The sequence below is a fragment of the Myxine glutinosa genome, chromosome 3 (genome assembly GCF_964187855.1).
Source record: "Myxine glutinosa chromosome 3, kmMyxGlut1.1, whole genome shotgun sequence".
Classification (NCBI taxonomy): domain Eukaryota; kingdom Metazoa; phylum Chordata; class Myxini; order Myxiniformes; family Myxinidae; genus Myxine; species Myxine glutinosa.
In genome coordinates, this window is record NC_136263.1 from 157,050,597 (window position 1) to 157,060,761 (window position 10,165).

General features: G+C 40.9%; 1 protein-coding gene across 2 annotated transcripts in view; it reads right to left on the reverse strand.

Annotated features, from left to right (window-relative positions):
- Nucleotides 1–1,621: 1,621 nt before the first annotated feature.
- The window catches only part of LOC137423105 (transcription factor HIVEP3), a 78,175-nt gene continuing 69,631 nt past the window's right edge, over nt 1,622–10,165 (reverse strand). For both annotated transcript variants that reach the window (XM_068109917.2, XM_078774693.1), the window contains one exon: nt 1,622–1,822. The gene's annotated coding sequence lies outside the window, so the exon portion shown is untranslated. The remainder of the gene's footprint in view (nt 1,823–10,165) is intronic.

The window sequence follows — 10,165 nt, forward strand, 5'->3', positions numbered from 1 at the left end:
CAAACGTATCCCGACCTAAATACTCCCATAAACATTTCTATTGTATTACAAGAAAAGCACCAGCATTTCTTCCATACTTGTACTTACCAAGGAACAGTACTTCACAGAATACTTGTCACTTTATACCGAAAAAAATACTCACTCCGATACAAAATGTTTTAACAGTCGTTTATATAAATGCGTTGTTTTTTAGAACTGCACTTTTTGATAAATTAGCATATTTGCGTTGCAAATAAAAAAACACAAATAGAAATAAATATTTGCGTAAAAACGCTATGTACAAGGACAATTCATTCCCGATCGTACAAAAATACGGTTCAGTGCAAGTTTTTGCTAGTAGAGTATAGGTTAAAATTTTGCCACTTCTTGTGTCACAATTGTCGAGATTTTGAACGAAACACTGCGTTGAACATAAGTAACACTGTTCTGCCATGTAACGGCTTCTCCGCCGAGTACACAGGCTCAAGTGAATAGAAAAAAAAAAGGAAAGGTTTACCCTGTGCAAACATATTTACAATCAGGACATATTGGTCAAAGGTGCAAAACCATTTAGTGGGCAAATGCCACCGAGCAGTGCAAAGCGCAGATTATGCATGAAAATGCACTGAGCGGGAGAGCAGGTCTGTTTCATCAGAAAGAGTTCTTCAACATGGTTTCAGCCAATTACGATTGAAGTCTGTTCACTTCGACTTCTCCTTTTACCCAGGTGTGTTCCGCTCTGCATGAGTCACGGCTGTGGGTTTTACAAAGCTTGGCTTTTGTACAGTCTCTTCCTGGTGTTGAATCCAGAGCATGCTCAAAGTGCAAAAGTACGCACCGCATTGATGAAAAACAAAACGCGCTCGGATACGAAATGTTATAACAGTCAATAACATCGAGTATAATGAGAGTACGAATCAAATATTATCTCAGGCACACTGCAATCTGTACTCTCTCTGTTAGCAACAAAACTGCCACTTATTTTTAAAAAACAAAAAAAACCTGTCGTTTCTAACCCTGCGTCAGAAGGACCATTATGTGTGTGTCATACCCTCTCTCCATCTGTAGTTTCAAGTTCAAAATACGTCACATTAAAATGAAATATATAAAATGTTTGAAAGAGAAGAGAAGGGAAACAAAAGTGCCAGTTTGTGGAACCAGATGAGGCCCACACCCAATCTTGTTATGTCAATCACTGGATACTTGGCTCCCAAAGTTGGGACTCTAGCAGACTCGGAGCCAACAGTGGACTGAGGCCTTCAAGGCCTTTCTACTGTCTGTGCATCTCTCCCGAGTTGACAGTTTGTGCATTCAATGTGAATCTGAACCTCGTCAGAGCCATAACATCTGATTTGCAGGACTGCGAGAGAGTTAGTGACAGAAAACGCACCATTCACAGGCCCCCAGTAGGGACTATCCTCAAGGAAGCGGTTAGACTTAGGTTGAGAATGCAGTGGTAGATAACTCAGCAAGCCATGAGAAGACGTAGAACTGTCATTTATATGAGGCTGCATGTTGAAGATTTCTGCTTTTAAAATATACACAACCATCTGAGCAGTCTTAATGTAATGAAATGCAAGGTGACAGTTGTAACAGTGGCAGAAAAAAACCAGCGTGGTACATTAATAACGGTGAAGTGTACCAGCTTCATCCTTCTTGCTGGTGGGCATACTACCGCAGGGTCCTCCTTGTTGGTTCATCTTCTCTCTCTATGTTCCAACATGTGGAACAGAAGGACAAGGCTTTGAAGTGTCAGGAGGTACAGTTTGCCGCATTTTTGAAGACCCTTCTTTGCAGTCTGGCTCTTTTATAAGCTCTGCATCATCATGTGCATCTCCCAGTCCTGTATGGTGGAGATACAAAGAAACTATTGGCGCAGTTTTCAAAACTTAACACAAAACTCAAAACCACCAACTCAATTTACAAAAGCTCGGTAGACATGTGAAACTACAAACTTATGTCCAATTTTATTGAGACATCTTTCAAAATAACACAAACTTGCATCAAAGCAAAAACTTTTAAGGAAATGGCAAGATCCTATTCATCTAATAATCAAAACTAGAAAGCATCTGAAAATGCAAAGCCCACTAAAAATATGCTAGAAATATCGAAAACGGTTAAAAAAAATAGGTACAAAATTAAAATTGATGATTTTATGCAGTCTTGACCTTTGAGCTTTAGATCTAAAAAAAATAATCAGCTTTTAGCTTTTGATTGGTGAACTGATTCTGTGACCCAATATGCAAATTCTTAAAGTTTCAGGTCAATTGGATGAAAATTGATGATTTTATGCAACCTTGTCCTTTGATCATTTGATCTAAAAACACAATCGACTCCTACCTCTTGATTGGTGAACCAATTCAGTGACTTGATATGCAAATTCTATAAATTTCAGGTCAATCAGTTGAAAATTGGAGATTTTATGCATCCTTGAACTTTGACCTTTGACCTTTTGATCAAAGAAAAATCAACTTCTACGTTTTGATTGGTGAACCAATTCAGTGACCCAATATGCAAATTCCTAACATTTCAGGACAACTGGATGAAAATTTATGATTTTAGGTGACGCTGACCTCTAACCTTTTGACCTTTTGACGAAGTTATTTTAATTTGCCTTTTCTGTATTATCACAATAAAGCTTTGGTGAAACTTTGAGGACAATAACTCAAATGGTAAAAAGTTACAGCGCGCGCGCGCACACACACACACACACACACACACACACACACACACACACACACACACACACACACACACACACACACACACACACACACACACACACACACACACACACACACACACACACACACACACACACACACACACACACACACACACACGATTACAAAACCCTGACCCCTGAACGGGCTAACAAGATTAAATAATATCATCACTATTACATAACGAAAACAAACAGTATATCCTTCGGTCAAAAAACTTGTACAGTCACGTGAAAAAGTAGGTACACCCCATGTAAAGTTTTGACTTTTTCAACATATTTCAACATACAGCTATTTGATCTTCATTTCAACAATGTTGACAGATTAAGGTGATATAATATAACAAATATCATGACACATTTACATTTTGTAGTCCATTGTATAATTTAAATAAACATAAATGCAAATTTTGGATGTGGAAAAAGTAAGTACACCCCTACATTTATCACTACTTCAAATACCTAAAATTAGAATCAGGTGCACCAGCTCAGGTGCAAATGATTAGAACATCGTTAGAGAGGCTCTTGAAGGAACCTGTCATATTTAAACCTCAGACATTTAGTTTGGTTTGCTCTTTGCTGTTGAAGTGTGCGGCGTCACCATGCCTAGATCAAAAGAGCTCTCTGAGGCCTTCAGAAAGAAGGTTATAGATGCCTACGAGTCTGGGAAGGGATTTAAAAAGATCTCCAAACAATTTGAAATCAATCATTCGACTGTCTGGAAGATCATCTACAAGTGGAGAAGATTCCAAACAACTGCCAACTTGTTCAGGCCAGGCCGCCCCAGCAAGTTCAGCCCGAGAGCAGACCGCAAGATGCTGAAAGAAGTCTCTAAGGACCCCAGAATGTCATCACGCGACCTACAGGTAGCGCTTGCCACTGTTGATGTCAAAGTGCATGAGTCTACCATTAGAAACAGCCTGCACAAATTTGATCTCCATGGGAGGTGTGCCAGGAGGAAACCTTTGCTGTCCAGAAAGAACATCAGGGCAAGACTAAAGTTTGCCAATGAACACCGAGGCAAAGACCAGCACTTCTGGAACAATGTGCTCTGAACAGATGAGTCAAAGGTAGAGCTATTTGGCCACAGTACCAGAAGACATGTTTGGCGAAACCAAACACAGCATTTGACCACAAGAACCTGATACAAACTGAAAAGCATGGTGGTGGTAATATTATGGTTTGGGGCAGCTTTGCTGCATCAGGGCCTGGGCAGCTCACCATCATAGAATCCACTATGAATTCTTAATTGTACCAGAGGGTGCTTGAGGATAATGTGAGGCCATTTGTCGGAAAGTTGAAGCTCAACCGAAGATGGACCTTGCAACATGACAATGACCTTAAACACACCAGTAAATCCACCAAGGAATGGCTGAAAAGAAAGAAATGGAGGGTTCTGGAATGGCCAAGTCAAAGCCCGGATCTAAATCCCATCGAGATGTTGTGGGGGGATTTGAAACGAGCTGTGCATGCAAGAAACCCCTCAAACATCACACAGCTGAAAGAATTCTGCATGGAGGAGTGGGCAAAAATTTCTCCCAGTCGATGTCAGAGACTGGTAGACAGTTATAAGAAACGCCTACTTGAGGTTGTTTCTGCCAAAGGGGGCAATACCACCTATTAGAGCCAAGGGTGTACTTACTTTTTCCACATGCAAAATTTGCATTTATGTTTATTTAAATAATACAATGGACTACAAAATGTAAATGTTTCATGATATTTGTTATATTATATCACCTTTATCTATCAATATTGTTGAAATGAAGATCAAATAGCTGTATGTTGAAATATGTTGAACAAGCGTTCCGCCCATGTCCCCCGTCGGTGAAGTGATGTGAGTTGACAAAGTGGAAGACGCAGAAAACATGCTATGATATGATATTTTGCTCACAAGGTTCAGACATACATGGAGGCGGCCATCTTGGATTTTGACGTGGCGACCCAATTTTCAATGGCGGTCTTCCTTATGCCTAGATACACCCACACACCAGATTAGAAGTTGGTACTTCGCTTATCTTTCAAGATATTCCGCTCACAAGGTTCAGACATACATGGCGGCGGCCATCTTGGATTTTGACGTGGCGACCCAATTTTCAATAGCCTTCTTCCTTGTGCCTAGATACACCCACACACCAGATTAGAAGTTGGTACTTTGCTTATTTTTCAAGATATTTCACTCACAAAGTTCAGACATATATATGGTGGCGGCCATCTTGGATTTTGACGTGGCGACCCAATTTACAATAGCGTTCTTCCTTATGCCGAGATACACCCACACCAAATTAGAAGTTGGTACTTCGTTTATTTTTCAAGATATTCATCTCACAAGGCTCAGACATACATGGCGGCGGCCATCTTGGATTTTGACGTGGCGACCCAATTTTAAACAGCGTCCTTCCTTGTGCCGAGATACACCCACACACCAGATTAGAAGATGGTACTTCGCTTATTTTTCGCTCACATGGTTCAGACATATATATGGTGGCGGCCATCTTGTATTTTGACGTGGCGACCCAATTTTCAATAGCTTTCGTCCTTATGCCGAGATACACCCACACACCAAATTAGACGTTGGTACTTCACTTATTTTTCAAGATATTCATCTCACAATGTTCAGACATACATGGTGGCGGCCATCTTGTATTTTGACGTGGCGACCCAATTTTCAATAGCGTTCTTCATTATGCCTGGATACACCCACACACCAGATTAGAAGTTGGTACTTCGCTTATTTTTCAAGATATTCATCTCACAATGTTCAGACATACATGGCGGTGGCCATCTTGGATTTTGACGTGGCGACCCAATTTTAAACAGCGTCCTTCCTTGAGCCTAGATACACCCACACACCAGATTAGAAGTTGGTACTTCGCTTATTTTTCAAGATATTCATCTCACAAGGTTCAGACATACATGGCATCAGACATACATGGCGGCGGCCATCTTGGATTTTGACGTGAGTTGCACCCACACACCAAATTCGAATGCGGTCCTTCGCTTACGCACGCACGCACGCCCGCCCGCACGCAAACACGCACGCCTGCACGCACACACGGACGGACGGACACACGGACGGACGGACACACGGACGGAGGGGAAAGCCATAGTCCCCCTTTCGCTACGCTGTGCGACGGGGGACAAAAAGTCAAAACTTTACATGGGGTGTACTTACTTTTTCACGTGACTGTAGTAGTGTAGTATAATGGCGAAATATATTACACATTGCTGTACTTAGAAGATAAATAGAAAGAAAATACGGTTCTCTGTGTGAAATACTCGGATGATGTTTGCCACATGGATCTTTTTAGATTTGATTGAATCATCAACTCCGCTTATCTCATGGTCAAACCTCTGTTTATGATGTAGTCAACTGTTTCTACCCTTATTTCATTAGAAACAGCATACATACTAGGTCTAACTGCATGTTATTGATCCCTGCCTCAGCCTTGGCTCTAACCGTGTCCATCGATTGTTATCAGCGGGGTTATCATATCATGTCATCATCATATTATGTTTTCACACACTGCTGTTGTTTTGCACAATCAGCCTTCAAAACAGTGCTGAGATGATTATCAATTTACTGTCACCTGGTTTTACACATCGATAAAGCAATTATTATCAACAATGAGCAGTGTGTGTTTCTAAAAGAATTACGAATTAGGAGTTTTGCTGAAAGGCCAATTAGATGTGAAATGTGCTTAAGGATTGCAATTTTATAAATTGAAATTGAGAATTAAAATTTCGTTTTTGAAATGTACACTAATGAAACTGTATTAAGAGTTTTGAAAAACTTGGATGTTTGAGTCATAATATAATATGTATGGTGTGTGTAGTGTTTTTAAAAACATGCTGAAGGTTTCATCAAATGCGCATACGCAATAGAAAAAAACTGTAGGATCTTTAACCTCCAACAACTAATGCTGGCAGATGGGGCACCCAGGTAAATGCCCACCTGATGGACAACACACACATTGATACCTTTCCCGACATCTGCAACTCCAAGGTGACAGTTTATGGCTGAGTTGGGAGTCGAGCCGAGGCTGGACAGCTCAAAGTGAAGTGTACATACCTCGAAGCTAGCTTTCCAGCCCTTACCCACATGTTGAAAATGCACGCATTCATTTGACAAATGTGTTGCTTGCAAAAATATGTTTTCGTCCAGCATTTTCGTAAGATGAAAGGATATAAATAAAAGGTTCATCAATCTCTTCATACTTGGACCATCAATAGAAAGTTTAACACCTTCACTGCCCTATGAAGTGTAAATACATCATCGTGTTCCAAGTTATTCACACTCATTGTGGCCCAATAATACCAACCGTTTAACACTGTACATCGAAAATTAGCCCAGCACACATTTCTCATGCACAGTATGACCTAAGGTGGGCAAAATACCTTTCTTTATAACCATAACTCCTGCTTACCATATACCTTAGCAGAGGATGCAATCTAGAAGTGTATCGGTGAAAGGCAAACATTCTGATGATCAGCAAGATGTTGATAAATGGAGTTTAATTCAGAAAGTAAAATGAGTACAGGACAATAAAATAAAACGATTCAGGAGTTAAACAACAAGTTTCCTGGCATTGTGTAGATTTGCCAGCCAGGGATATCTGCAGGGTGATGACAGCAAGTTAAGCAAATATTTACATTGTGTAGATGGTCGAAATTTCTTTTTGTGCCACCCTAGTTTTGCCAGCATAACTCCCTAAGATATGAGAGGTCTTATATTTAGCCATTACCCAACAACTTCGTAATCTTCACTTTGTTTTCAAAGATGCAATAAATGGATTTTCCATTAACATATGGGTGTCTGTGGTTGAAGAAGAGATTGCAAGATTATTATGTTATCAAAGCAGAATGAATAACCTGCGACATGTGCAATGTTTTAATACACAAAATCTCGAATAAGGAAATATATATATACATACATACATACATACATACATACATACATATATATATATATATATATATATATATATATATATATATATATATATATATATATATATATATATATATATATATCTATATATATATCTATATATATATATATATATCTATATATATATATATATATATATATATATATATATATATATATATTGTTACGGACACGGCTTAGATGTTATGATGGGCCGAGCGGAATGGCCGCCGTGTTCGCACAGTTTACCCGATTCTACCCGACGTTGACCAAATCGCGCTATGCTAAATCAATGAAGGAAAGGACACAACGGCTGGGATAAATGAAACGACACAAGGGGTACAGTTCTCAAGACCTCCGGAGGAGGATATAATTAGTGGGGGAGAAAAGGAGTAGATTACAAGGCAAGAGGTAAAGCACAGAAGAGATAGGCACTTAGACACAATCTTATCAAGCCCAGACAGACCACAGACAAACGGAACAAGACTGACTTACACAGGGATTGATGGCAGGGAAGGACAGGCAGTCGATAGCACAAGGTGCACCTTGGCTCAGGGGCAGAATCAAGCACGGTCCAGTCCAGAGATGCGGGGAGGTATTGCAGCGCTTGGAGGTGGCGTCTCTCTTGCTTCAAGCTCAGCGCGCATCTGACGTCACCTCCCTCTTCCTGCGCATGCTCAACGGGGAGTGACACGCCCTCGGCTGCTTGGCTCCGCCCCAGATGGGACCGGTCCGCCGCTCCCATTGGGTGCGGGGGTTACCGGGCTCCGCCCTTGACGAGGAGCTGACAGCGAGCCCCTACGTGGTAACCCCGTCGAGCACATGTTCGATGGCGGCTAACCAAGCCGGAGTGAGGACGCGCACTCCCCGCGCCGCCGCCGTTGTTGTTGCTGTTGTTGTTGTTGTTGCTGAACCGTGAGGAAGAGCTGCGGGGAGGTATTGGGAGGTCCTAAACTTCCTAACGGTGCCATACAATCACATTCTGGTGCAACGAAGTCAGAATTAATGGAAACGAGTCCTTAACTGACATAGACTAAGAATAACTAGCAAGATGTCCTATAGTTGTCTACGTGAGATGCGGTGGACCTGGATGCGACATTTAATGGGGGAAATAGGGGAAGGTCGGGTCTACAGAGTGTTGTTTACAGAAAATTGGACTAGGGAATGGGGGATTGGGGATAGTTGGGAAGTATGGAGGAAATAGGGGAATATTTACAAGCGGATATGGATGGAGGCCAATCTCATATCCGCAACAATATATATATATATACATATATATATATATTATAATAGGATACGGTGATTCTGTCTGTCTGTCCGGGGTGTGGCTTAGTCCGTTTGCAGAGTAGCTCCACCCATTCTTGGAGAGGCTTCATGAAAACAAATATCCACCATCTATCTATAATTCCAGTAATCTCTGTGTGTATGTTTGTATGTTTGTATGTTTGTATGTTTGTATGTCTGTGACCGCTGTTTCTCGACAACCACGGGTCCGATATACTTTAAACTTGCCAGGTATATTGCTGGGGACCCGAGGATGTGCCTTTTCAAGGTTTCATATTAATCGGACAAGTAGTTACCGAGCTATGTCCAAAAAACGATTCAACCAATCAGAGAGCAGCGAGCTATCACGTGTGCCGAACGTGGCGAACAGACTCTGCCTCGGACGGCACATTTGAGAGCGTATTCATTTATTTCACGTTGGAAAACTATGTTGCCGTTAAACTATGTTTTAAAACTAATTAAAACTACTATCTATAATTCCACGGGTCCGATAAAAAACACCGTACTCGCAAGCCGTTCGCTTTGGACCAAACCATTTCATGTAAATAGAGGGGGGGGATTGTCACCGTACTCGCAAGCCGTTCGCTTTGGACCAAACCATTTCATGTAAATAGAGGGGGGGGGATATAATTTTAGATATATATATAGTACGGGCATGCCCTAGTTTTATTAACTCCAATATCTTTGAGGCCTGTTTAGTTAGGCCCATGCTGTCTTTCTCTCTCACACAGGTTTATTTCAACTCAAATTCGATATATCATTTCATTTTTAACAGTCGCTAACATAGTTTTAGACTCGGTTGAAACAAAACGGGAAGAAAATCCGATGAAAGTTTCCGTTTATAGAACGAAATGAATTCTCAAAGGCCTGTAAAATAAAGCCCATTCATTGAGTCACCCTCACGATTTTATCGAATTCACCATCTGATTTATTTTTTATCGATGGTTTTAGACTCGGTGTCAGAAATAATTGAGAACTTTCACGCACACACGGGAAAATGCCGAGATATATATTTTAAAATCGCGCCATGATGATACACGAAAATACACCGCCTAAAATAACAGTCGGGGAAAATGTCGACATATATTAAAAATTAGCTTTTTCTTTTCCGTTAAGATATTGTTACGGACGCGGTTTAGATGTTATTTTTGACCGAGCGGTTGGTATGACCGCGACCGAACAGTTATTCCCCGACTAGACCCCGATTCCACCCAGACGTTGACCAAATCGCGCTATGCTAAATCAATGATGGA